Source organism: Microcebus murinus, chromosome 1 (genome assembly GCF_040939455.1).
Source record: "Microcebus murinus isolate Inina chromosome 1, M.murinus_Inina_mat1.0, whole genome shotgun sequence".
Taxonomy (NCBI): domain Eukaryota; kingdom Metazoa; phylum Chordata; class Mammalia; order Primates; family Cheirogaleidae; genus Microcebus; species Microcebus murinus.
Window position 1 is genome coordinate 163,512,590 of NC_134104.1, and position 13,028 is coordinate 163,525,617.

Below are 13,028 nucleotides of genomic sequence, written 5' to 3' on the forward strand. Positions count from 1 at the left end.
GCAGGTAGGGCGCTGTGTGGATCAGGCAGTGTCCACACACCCACTGGAGATGGGCAGGTAGGGCGCTGTGTGGAACTGGCTGTGTCCACTGACCCACAGGAGACGGGAAGGCAGGGCACTCTGTGGATCTAGCTGTGTGCACACACCCAGGAGAAATGGGCAGGCCGGGCGCTGTGTAGATCAGGCTGACTCCACAACCCTCAGGAGTCGGACAGGCCGGGAGCTGTGTAGAACTGGCTGTGTCCACACATACATGGTGGATGGGCAGACAGCATGCTGTGTGGAAATGGCTGTGTCCACACAGCCACCGGAGACGGGCAGGTAGGGCGCTGTGTGGAACTGCCTGTGTCCACTCACCCACGGGAGATGGGGAGGCAGGGAGCTGTGTGGATCTCTCTGTGTCCACTCACCCATGGGTGTTGGGCATGTAGGGCGGGGTGTGAAACTGACTGTGTCCACACACTCACAGGAGAGTGGTAGGTAGGGCTCTGTGTGTATCTGGCTGTTTCCACTCACCCATGGGAGACGGGCAGATAGGGCGCTGTGTGAATCAGGCAGTGTCCACACACCAACGGGAGATGGGCAGGTAGGGCGCTGCGTGGAACTGGCTGTGTCCACTGACCCGCAGGAGACAGGCAGGCAGGGCGCTGTGTGGATCTAGCTGTGTGCACACACCCAGGGGAGATGGGCAGGCAGAGCGCTGTGTAGAACTGGCTGTGTCCACTCAGCCACGGGAGAAGGGCAGGCAGGGCGCTGTGTGGTCAGGCTATGTCCACAAACCCACAGGAGATGGGCCAGTAGGGCGCTGTGTGGAACTGGCAGTGTCCACACACTCACAGGAGAGTGGCAGGCAGGGCACTGTGTTGATCTACCTGTGTCCACACACCCACGGGAGATGGGCAGGCAGAGCGTTCTGTGGAACTGGTTGTGTCCAATCACCCACGGGAGACGGGAGGCAGGGAGCTGTGTGGAAATGGCTGTGTCACCTCACCCACCGGACACGGGCGGGTAGGGTGCTGTTAGATCTGGCTGTGTCCACACAACCATGGGAGACGGGCAGGCAGGGTGCTGTGTGGAAATGGCTGTGTCCACACACCCACGGGAGAAGGCCAGGCTGGTCGCTGTGTAGAAGTGGCTCTGTCCACACACCCACCGGAGACGGGCAGGCAGGGCGCTGTGTGGAACTGGCTGTGTCCACTCACCCATGGGAGAAGGGCAGGCAGGGCGCTGTGTGGATCTGACTGTGTCCACACACCCACGGGAGATGGGCTGGTGTGGTGCTGTGTGGAACTGGCTTTTTCCAAGACCCACGGGAGACGGGAATTCAGGGCAATGTGTGGAACTGGCAGTGTCCACTCACCCACGGGAGACGGGCTGGCAGGGCACTTTGTGGAAATGGCTGTGTCCACACCCACGGGAGACGGGCAGGCAGGGCGCAGTGTGGAACTGGCTGTGTCCACACAACTAACGGAGACGGGCAGGTAGTGTGCTGTGTAGATCTGGCTATGTCCACACAACCTCGGGACATGGGCAGGTAGGGCGCTGTGTGGAACTGGCTGTGTCCACTCACTCATAGGAGAAGAGCAGGCAGGGCGCTGTGTGGAACTGGCAGTGTCCACACACTCCCGGGAGAGTGGCAGGCAAGGCGCTGTGTGGATATGGCTGTGTCCACTCAACCACGAGAGACGGGCAGGCAGGGCGCTGTGTTGAAGTGGCTCTGTCCACACACCCATCGGAGACCGGCAGGCAAGGCGCTGTGTGGAAATGACTGTGTCTACTCCCCCACGGGAGAAGGGCAGGCAGGGCGCTGTGTGGATCTGGTTGTGTCAACAAACCCACGGGAGAAGGGCAGGCAGGGCAGTGTGTAAAAGTGGCTCTGTCCACACACCTACCGGAGATGGGCAGGAAGGGCTCTGTGTGGAATTGGCTGTGTCCACTCACCCATGGGAGAAGGGCAGGTAGGGTGATGTGTGGATCTGACTGTGTCCACACACCCATGGGAGACGGGCAGGTAGGGCACTGTGTGTATCTGCCTGTGTCCAAACACCAACGGGAGAAGGGCAGGCAGGGCGCTCTGTGGAAATGGCTGTGTCCTCACAACCAATGGAGATGGGCAGGTAGGGTGCTGTGTGAATCTGGCTGTGTCCACACAACCACGGGACACGGGCAGGTTGGGCGCTGTGTGGAACTGGCTGTGTCCACTCACTCACGGGAGATGGGCAGGTAGGGCACTGTGTAGATCTGGCTGAGTCCACACACAAACGGGAGAAGGGCTGGTAGGGCACTGTCTGGATCTGGCTGTGTCCAAACACCCACGGGAGACTGGCAGGCAGGGCGCTTTGCGAATCTGTGTGTGTCCACTAACCCAGGTTAGATGGGTAGGTAGGGCGGGATGTGTAACTGGTTGTGTCCACACATGCATGGGAGACTGGTAGGCAGGGCGCTTCGTGGATCTGCCTGTGTCCACTCACACATGGGAGATGGGCAGGTAGGGCGCTGTGTGGATCTGGCTGTGTCCACTCACCCATGGGAGACGGGCAGGCAGGGCACTGTGTGGATCTGGCTGTGTCCACTCTCCCACGGGAGATGGGCAGGTAGGGCGGGTTGTGGAACTGGCTGTGTCCACACTTTCACGGGACAGTGGCAGACAGGGCACTGTGTGGAACTGGCTGTGTCCACTTTCCCACCAGAGTCGGGCAGGTAGGGCGCTGTGTGGATGTGGCTGTGTCCACACAGCCACGAGACACAGGCAGGCAGGGCACTGTGTGGAACTGGCTGTGTCCACCCACCCACCGCAGACGGGCCTGTAGGGCGCTGTGTGGATCAGGCTGTGTCCACACACCTATGGGAGACGGGCAGGCAGGGTGCTGTGTGGAACTGGCAGTGTCCACTCACCCATGGGAGATGGGCATATAGGGCGCTGTGTGGATCTGGCTGTGTCTACTCTCCTACAGGAGATGGGAAGGTCGGGCGGGGTGTGGAACTGGCTGTGTCCACACATTCACGGGACAGTGGCAGGCTTGGCACTGTGGAACTGGCAGTGTCCACTCACCCATGGAGGACGAGCAGGCAAGGCGCTGTGTGGAACTGGCTCTGTCCACTCACCCAAGGCATACAGGCAGGTAGGGCGCTGTGTGGAAGTGGATTTGTCCACTGACACTCGGGAGACGGGCAGGCAGGGCACTGTTTGGAATTGGCTGTGTCCACACACCAACCGGAGACGGGCAGGCAGGGTGCTGAGAGGAACTGGCTGTGTCCACTCACCGACCTTAGAAGGGTAGGCAGGGCACTGTGTGGATCTGTTTGTGTCCACACACCCACGGGAGATGGGAAGGCAGGGTGCTGTGTAACTGGCTATGTCCACACACAAACAGGAGATGGGCAGGCAGGGTGCTGTGTGGATCAGGCTGTGTCCACTCACCCACGGTAGACAAGCAGGCAGGGCGCGGTATGTATCTGGCTGTGTCCACACACTCACGGGAGACGGGCAGGCAGGGCGCTGTGTGGATCTGGTTGTGTCCACACACCTACGGGAGACTGAAAGCAAGGCACTGTGTGGAACCGGCTGTGTCCACTCAGCCACTGGAGACGGGCAGGCAGGACGCTGTGTGGATCTGTCTGTGTCCACTTACCCTCGGGAGACGGTCAGGTAGGGCGCTGTGTGGATCCTGCTGTGTCCACACACAAATGGGAGTCAGGCTGGTAGTGCGCTTTGTGGAACTGGCTGTGTCCACTGAACCACGGGAGATGGGCAGGCAGGGCGCTGTGTGGATCTGGCTGTGTCCACACACCCATGGGAGAGGGGCAGACAGGGCACTGTGTGGAACTGGCTGTGTCCACACACCTACCAGAGACGGGCAGGTAGGGTGGGGTGTGGAAATGGCTGCGTTCAAACACTCAGGAGAGAGTGGCAGGCAAGGCGTTGTTTGGATCTGGCTTTGTGCAGTCACCCACGGGAGACGGGCAGGCAGGGTGCTGTGTGGAACTGGCTATGTCCCGCACACACCGGAGACGGGCAGGCAGGGCGCTGTGTGATTCTGGCTGTGTCCACTCACCCATGAGAGTCGGGCAGACAGAGCGCTGTGTGGAACTGGCTGTGTCCACTCACCCATGAGAGTCGGACAGGTAGGGCTCTGTGTGGATCTGGCTGTGTCCACACACCCATGGGAGACAAGCAGGCAGGGCACTGTGTGGAACTGGCTGTTTCCAAACACGCACGGGAGATTAGCAGGCAGGGCGCTGTTTGGAACTGGCTGTGTCCACTCACCCAGGGAGACGGGCAGGCAGGGCGCTGTGTGGAACTGGCTGTGTCCACTCACCCACGGGCGAGGGGCAGACAGGGTGTGTTGTGGAACTGGCTGTGTCCACACACCCACGGGAGACGGGCAGGCAGGGCACTGTGGGGAACTTTTTGTGTGCACTCACCCAGGGGAGACAGGCAGGCAGGGCGCTTTGTGTAACTGGATGTGTCCACACACCCACGAGAGACAGGCAGTCAGGGCGAGGTGTGTAAATAGCTATGTACATACATTAAAGGGAGATGGGCAGGCAGGGCGCTGTGTTGAACTGGCTGTGACCACACACCCATGGGATTCGGGCAGGCATGGTGCCATGTGGAACTGGCTGTGTCCACACACCCACAGGAGACGGGCAGGTTGGGTGCTGTGTGAATCTGGCTATGTCCACACACCAATGGGTAACGAGCAAGAAGGGCGTGGTGTGGAACTGGCTGTATTCACTCACCCACGGGAGACGGGCAGGCACAGTGTTGTGTTTAACTGGCTGTGTCCACACACCCACGGGATACGGGCAGGCAGGACGCTGTGTGGAACTGGCTGTGTCCACACACCAACGGGAGACGGGCAGGCAGGGCGCTGTGTGGAACTCGCTGTGTCCACTCATCCACAGGAGACAGGCAGGTTGGGTACTGTGTGGATCTGGCTATGTCCACACACCAATGGGAAATGGGCAAGCAGGGCGTGGTGTGGAACTAGCTGTATCCACTCACCCACAGGGACGGGCAGGCACAGCGCTGTGTTTAACTGGCTGTGTCCACACACCCAGGGGAGACGGGCAGGCAAGGCGCTGTGTGGAACTGGCTGTGTCCACTCACCCACGGGAGATGGGCAGGCAGGGCGCTGTGTTGAACTGGCTGTATCCAAACACCCACGGGAGATGGGCAGGCAGGGCGCTGTGTGGAACTGGCTGTGTCCACTCACCCACGGGAGAGGGGCAGCCAGGGCGCTGTGTGCAACTGTCTGTGTCCACCCACCCACGGGAGACGGGCAGGCAGGGCGAGGTGTGGAACAGGCTGTGTCCACTCACCCAAGGGGGACGGGCAGGCAGGGCTCTGTGTTGAACTGGCTGTATCCAAACACCCACGGGAGATGGGCAGGCAGGGCGCTGTGTGTAAGTGGCTGTGTCCACACACCACGAGAGACAGGCAGGCACTGCGCTTTGTGGAACAGGCTGTGTCCACACACCCACGGGAGACAGGCAGGTAGTTCGCTGTGTGGAACTGGCTGAGTCCTCACACCCACAGGAGACGGGCAGGCAGGGCGCTGTGTGGAACTGGCTGTGTCCACTCACCCACGGAAGACGGGCAGGCACTACGCTGTGTTGAAGTGGCCGTGTCCTCATACCCACGGGAGACAGGCAGGCAGGGCACAGTGTGGAACTGGCTTTGTCCACTCACCCTTGGGATACAGGCAGGCAGGGCGCTTTGTGGAACTGGCTGTGTCCACACACCCACAGGAGACTGGCAGGCAGGGCGCAATGTGGAACTGGCTTTGTCCACTCACCCACGGGAGACGGGCAGGCATGGCGCTGTGTTGAACTGGCTGTGTCCACTCACCCACGGAAGACCGGCAGGCACGGCGCTGTGTTGAAGTGGCCGTGTCCTCAAATCCACGGGAGACAGGCAGGGCGCAGTGTGGAACTGGCTTTGTCCACTCAGCCACGGGAGACGGGCAGGCAGGACGCTTTGTGGAACTGGCCTTGTCCACACACCCACAGGAGACTGGCAGGCAGGGTGCTGTGTAGAACTGGCTGTGTCCACAAACCCTTGGGAGACGGGCAGGCAGGGCGCCGTGTGGAAGTGGCTGTGTCCACTCACCCGCGGGAGATGGGCAGGCACAGTGCTGTGTGGGTTAGGGTTAGGATTAGGGTTTTGAGCCATGGTTACGCATAGCCTTCTATATGGAGATCCTTAGAAAGAAACTTATGGTTGTTTTACGAATGTGAAGGCAAACTATAAACACTTGTTCAGTTGTCTCTGAGACACAAGTTTATAATCAATACACATTGTGACTTCTTTGTGTAACTGTAAATGTGTCTTTATAATATCTGTATGATATAACTCATTGAAACTTAGCGTTATTTGCTAAGAACTGTACACACTGCTTCCATTCTCAGAAACTGCAAGTGTGTAAGGAATGCACATTGTGGCATCTTTGTGTAAGTCAATGTGAATATTTTCCTTGGGACGTTATTCATGTAATAACTTATTGTACCTTAGCTGTATTTTCTACAAAACTCTACAAAATGCTTCATTCCTCAGAGAAAAGCAACTGCATTATCAATGCGATTTGGCTTTTGGAAATTCTTTATGAAGTTATAGACTGTTATTTCTGTTGGATTCACAGGAAACTAGAAACTTATCTTTCAGAGGATGCAAGCGTATATTCAATGCACTTCTACGATAGTTTTAGGTTTAGGGTTTGGGTTTCACACTAGGGTTAGGATTAGACTCAGGATTTAGTGATTGGTTTAGGGTTGGGGTGAAGGTCAGAGATAGAAAGAGGGGTACAATTTTGAGCTAGGTTTAGGGTTAGGGTTAGGAAGGCTGGGCTAATTAACATTAGGGTTAGGGTTAGGGTGAAGGGCAGAAATAGGGAGAGGTTTAGGGTTTCAGCTAGGGTAAGGGTCGGGTTAAGGGCTGGGCTAGGGTTAGTATTAGGGTTAGGTTTAAGAGATGGGTTAGGGTTAGGGTTAGGGTTAGGGGTTAGGGTTAGGGTTAGGGTTAAGGTCAGGCTTAGGGTCAGTGTTAGGGTTTCGGTTAGGGTCAGGGTCAAGGTCAGGGTCAGCGACAGGTTCAGTGTCATGATTAGGGTCAGGGTCAGGGTCATGGTTAGCGTTATGGTCAGCTTCAATGTCAGAGCCAGGGTCAGGCTTAAGGTAAGGGTCAGGGTCAAGGTTATGTTTAGAGTAGGGTTAGATTTAGGGTTAGGTTCGGGTTACGTATAGGGTATGGTTAGGGTCAGGGTCAGGTTCAGGGTCAGGATTAGGGTCAGGGTTAGGGTCAAGGTCAGGGTTAGTCTTAGTGTTTATGCTTAGGGTTAGGGTTAGGGTTAGGGTTACGGTTAGTGTAGGGATACGGTTAGGGTTACGGTTAAGGTTAGGGTTAGGCTTAAATGCTAAGCTAGGGTTAGGGTTAGAGGTGTGAGCTAGCGTTAGGGTTAGGGTCCCACATCGCTATCCTTAGAACGAACATTATGTTTGATGTATGCATATGCCCGGAAACTACGAACACTGGTTCAGTAGTGAGGGAAACACAAGTTTCTTATCAATACACACTGTCGCTCTATATGTAACGGTAAATACGTATATTTTGAATATCTTTATGATGTAACTCATTGAATCTTACAGTTGTTTTCCAAGAATTCTACGCACTGACTCTGTTTTTCGAGAAAAGCAAGTGTGTAAGTAATGTACATTGAGGCTTCTTTTGTAAGTCACTGTAAATATTTACTTTTGGAAGTTATATATGTCATTTCTCATTGTACCTTATTCGTGTTTTTCTATGAAACTCTACGCGCAGCTTCACTACTCAATGCAATTTCTCTCTTCATTGTGAACTCACTCGAAATGATTGCATTCGGAAATTCTTTATGAAAGTATATGCTGTTACACTGTTCGATTCACAGGCAACTATAAAACACTTATTATTCAGAGGAAGCAAACATGTATTCAATGTACTGCTAGGATAGTGTCAGCTTTAGAGTTTGGGTTTCGCACTAGGGTTATGGTTAGAATCAGGGTTTCCTGGTAGTGCCAGGGGAATGGTTAGGGTTAGGGTTAGGGTTAGGTGTTAAGGTTAGGGTTAGGCGTTAGGATTAGGGTTAGGGTTAGGGTTGGGGTTACGGTTAGGGTCAAGGGCAGGATCAGGGTCATGGTTACCGTCAAGGTCAGGGTCAGGGTCATGGTTAGCGTTAGGGTCTCAGTCAGGGTCAAGGTCAAAGCCAGTGTCACTGTTAGCGTAAGGGTAGGGTTAGGGTCAGTGTTCGGGTTAGGGTAAGGTTAGAGTTAGGGTTAGGGTTAGCATTAGGGTTAGGGTAGGGTTTCAGTTAAGGTTATTGTTAAGGTTGGGGTAAGGGTTAAATGCAGAGCTAGGGTTAGGGTTAGAGTTAGGTTCGGGTGAGTTTTAGTGTTAGGGTCAAGGCCAGGGTCAATGTCAAGGTCAGGGTCAGTGTCATGGTTAGCGTTTGGGTCTAAGACTCAAGGTCAAAGCCAGGGTCCGGGTCAGAGTTCGGGTTAGAGTAAGGTTAGGGTAAGTGTAGGGTTACAGTAAGGAATACTGGTGAGGTTAGGGATTGGGATAGGGTTAGGGTTAGGTTTAGGATTGGGGTTTGGGTTAGGGTTAGGGTTGGCATTAGGGATAGGGTTATGGTTAGGATGATGCTTAGGTTTAGGGTGACGGTTAGGGTTAGGGTTAGGGTGATGATTAGGGTTACAGTTAGGGTAGTGTTAGGGTTAGGGTTAGGGTGAGGGTTAGGGTGAGGGTTAGGCTGAGGGTGAGGGTTAGGGTTAGGGTTAGGTTCATGTTTAGGGGTTAGGCTAGGGTTAGGTTCAGGGTCAGGGTTAGGTTCAGGGTCAGAGTCAGGGTCTGGTTCAGGGTCATTGTTAGGTTTGGGGTCAGGTTTAGTGTATAGATCAGGGTCAGAGTCAGTGTTAGGGTCGGGTTCATGGTCAGGGTTAGGGTTAGGGTCGGGTTCATGGTCAGGGTTAGGGTTAGGGTCAGGGTCAGGGTCAGGTTTAGGGTCAGTGTTAGGGTTAGCATTAGGGTTTGGGTTACGGTAAGGTTCAGGGTTAGGGTCAGGGTCAGGGTTAGGGTTAGAATTAGGGGTGAGGTTTAGGGTTAGGTTTAGTGGTTAGGCTAGTGTTATAGTTATGGTTAATGTCAGGGTCAGTGTTAGGGTTAGGGTCAAGTTCAGGGTCAGGGTCAGTGTTAGGGTGATGGTTAGGGTCAGGATTTGGGTTCGGGTTGGGGTTAGGGTGAGGGTTAGGTTTGGGGTTGCGGGTATGGTTGGGTTGGTGTTGGGGTTAGGGTTGTGGTTAGGGTTAGGGTTAGGATTAGGTTTGGGTTTAGAGAGAGTTAGGGTTAGGTTTAGGGTTAGGGTTAGGTTTAGGGTTGGGGTTAGGGTTAGGGTCAGGGTCAGGGTTTGGGTTAGGGTTCGATTTAGGCTTGGGGTTAGGGTTATGGTTAGGGTTGCGGTTATGGTTATGGTTAGGGTTTGGGTTAAAGTTGGGATTAAGGTTAGGGTTAGGTTTAGAGTTACGTTTTAGGGTTAGGTTTAGAATAAGGTTTTGGTTTAGGTTTAGGGTTAGGGTTAGGGTCGGGGTTAGGGTTAGGTTTGGTTTTGGGTTAGGGTTGGGGTAAGGGTCAGTGTTAGGCTTGGAGTTGGTGTTAGGGTTGGTGTTTGCGTTAGGGTTAGGGTTGAGGTTAGTGTTAGGGTTACGGTTGGGGTTAGGGATGGGTTTAGGGTCAGGGTTACGGTTATGGTTGCGGTTAAGGTTAGGGTTAGGGTTGGCGTTAGGTATAGGGTTAGGGTCGGGTTAGGGTTAGGATTATTTTTAGGGTTAGGGTTAATGGCTGGGGTTAGGGTTAATGTTAGGGTTAGGGTTAACAGTTAGTGTTAGGGTTAAAGTTAGGGTTAGAGTTAGGGTTAGGGCTGTGTCCACTCACTCTCTGTAGACGGATTGGCAGGGCACTGTGTGGAACTAGCTGTGTCCACTCACCCACGGGAGACAGGAAGGCACAGTGCTTTCTGTATCTGGTTGTGTCCACTCACCCATTGGAGACGGTCCGTGAGGGTGCTATGTGGAACATGCTGTGTCCACTAACTCACGATAGATGGGTAGGCAGGGCGCTGTGTGTAACTGGCAGTGTCCACTCCTCCATTTGGAGACAGGCAGGCACGGCGCTGTGGTGAACTGGCTGTGTCCACTCACCGACGGGAGATGCGCACGTACGATGCTGTGTGGAACTAGTTGTTTCCAACACCCACGGGAGACAGGCAGGCAGTCTGCTGTTTGGAGCTGGTTGTGTCCACTCACCCACGGGAGATGGTCATGCAGGGAGCTGTGTTGAACTTGCTGTGTCTACTCTGCCACTGGAGATGGACAGGCAGGGCGCTGTGTTGAACCGGCTGAATCCACTCACCCAAGGGAGACTCGCAGGCAGGGTGCTGTTTGGAACTGGCTGTGTCCACTAACCCACGGGAGACAGGCAGGCAAGGCGCTGTGTGGAACTTGCTGTGTCCACTCTTCCACTTGAGACGGACAGCCAGGGCGCTGTGTTGAACTGGCTGAATCCACTCACCCAATGGAGACGGGCGGGCTGGAAGTTGTGTGGAACTGGCTGTGTCCAGACACCTACAGGACATGGGCTGGAATTGGGTGGTGTGGAAATTGCTGTGTCCACACACCCATGGGAGAATTGGTGGCAGGGCGCTGAGTGGAACTGGCTGTTTCCACACACCCTAGGGAAACAGGCACGCAGGACGCTTTTTGGAAATGGCTGTGTCCACACACCCACGCGATATGGGCAGGCAGGGCACTGTGTGGAACTGGCTATGTACACACACCCAAGGGAGATGGGCAGGTGGTACGCTGTGTGGAACTGGCTGTGTCCACACACCCACGGGAGATGGGCAGGGTGCTAGCTGGAACTGGCTGTGTCCACACACCCATAGGAGATGGGCAGGCAGGGCGCTGTGTGGAATGGCTGTGTCCACACACCTAAGGAGAAGGGCAACCATGACTCTGTGTGGAAATACTGTGTCCACACACCCACGGGAGATGGAAGACAGGGTGCTGTGTGGAGATGGCTGTGTCCACACACCCACGGGAGACTTGTTCGCAGTGCTCTGTGTGGATCTGGCTGTGTCCATGCACCCACCAGTCATGGGCGAGCAGGACGCGATGTGGAACTGGCAGTGTCCCCACACTCTCGGGGCATGGGCAGGCAGGGGGTTGTTTGGAACTGGCTGTGTCCACGCACCCACAGGAGGTGGGCAGGGAGGGTGTTCTGTGGAACTGGCGGATTCCATACACCCACGGAGATGGGCATGTCGGGTACAGTGTGTAACTGGTTGTGTCCATTCACACACTGGAGTCGGGCTGGGAGAAAGTTGGGTGGAACTCGCTGTGTTCACACACCCACGGGAGACAGACATGCAGGGAACTGTGTGGAACTGGCTGTGTCCACACACCCACGGTAGACGGGCAGGCAGGGCGCTGTGTGAAACTGGCTGTGTCCACACACCCACGGTAGACAGGCAGGGTTAGGGTTAGGGTTAGGGTTAAGGATAGGGTGAGGGTTAGAGTTAGGGTTAGGGTTAGGGTTAAGGATTAGGGTTAGGGTTAGGGTTAGGGTTAGGGTGAGGGTGAGGTTGAGGGTTAGGGTTAGGGTGAGTGTCATGGTTAGGGTGAGGTTCAGGGTCATAGTTAGGGTTAGGTTCAGCGTCACGATTAGGGATAGGCCGGGTGAGGTTTAGGGTTAGGTTCAGAGTCTAGGTCAGGGTCAGATCATGGTGAGGGTTAGGGTCAGTGTTAGGGTAAGTTTAGGGTCAGGGTTAGGATTAGGGTTAGGGTTAGGGTTAGGGTTGGGTTAGGGTTAGGGTTAGGGTTCGGTTTAGGGAGGGCGTTAGGGTTAGGGTTAAGGTTAGGGTTGGAGTTAGGTTTAGGCTTGGGGTTAAGGTTAGGGTTAGGTTTAGGTTTAGGGTTAGGGTTAGGGTTAGTGTAGGGTTAGGGTTAGGGATGGAGTTAGGGAGTGTGTTAGGGTAAGGGTTAGGGCTGTGTCCACTCACTCTCTGGAGACGGATAGGATGGGCGCTGTGTGGAACTAGCTGTGTTCTCTCACCCTCGGTAGACAGGCTGGCACACTGCTTTGTGTAACTGGATGTGTCCACTCACCCATTGGAGACGGGCAGTCATGGTGCTATGTGGAACAGGCTTTCTCCACTCACTCACGATAGACAGGCAGGCAGGGCGCTGTGTGGAACAGGCTGTGTCCACTCCCCCAGAGGAGACGGGCAGGCACATTGCTGTGTGGATCTAGTTGTTTCCACACACCCACGGGAGACGGGCAGGCACGATGCAGTGTGGAACTGGTTGTTTCCACTCACCCACGGGAGACGGGCAGGCATGGCGCTTTGTGGAACTGGTTGTGTCCACTCACCCACGGGAGATGGGCAGGCAGGGTTTTGTTTGAAACTTTCTGTGTCCACTCACCCACGAGAGATGGGCAGGCATGGTGCTGTGTGGAACTTGCTGTGTCCACTCTACCACTCGAGATGGACAGGGAATGCGCTGTGTTGAAGTGGTTGAATACACTCACCCAAGGGAGACGGGCAGCCTTGAGGCTGTGTGGAACTGACTCTGTCCAGACACCTACAGGAGACTGGCTGGAATTGCGCGGTGTGGAAATTTCTGTGTCCACACACCCACGGGAGACTTGGAGGCAGGGCGATGAGTGGAACTGACTGTTTCCACACACCCTAGGGAAATGGGCACGCAGGACGCTTTTTGGAAATGGCTGTGTCCTCACATCCTCGGGATACAGGCAGGCAGGGCGCAGTGTGGAATGGGTTGTGTCCACACACCCATGGGTTTGGGCAAGCTGGACGCTGTGTGGAACAGGCTTTGTCCACACATCCACGTGAGATGTGTAGGCAGGGCGCTGTGTGGAACTGGCTGTGTCCACACACGCACGAGAGACGGGCAGGGTTAGGGTTAGGGTTAGGGTT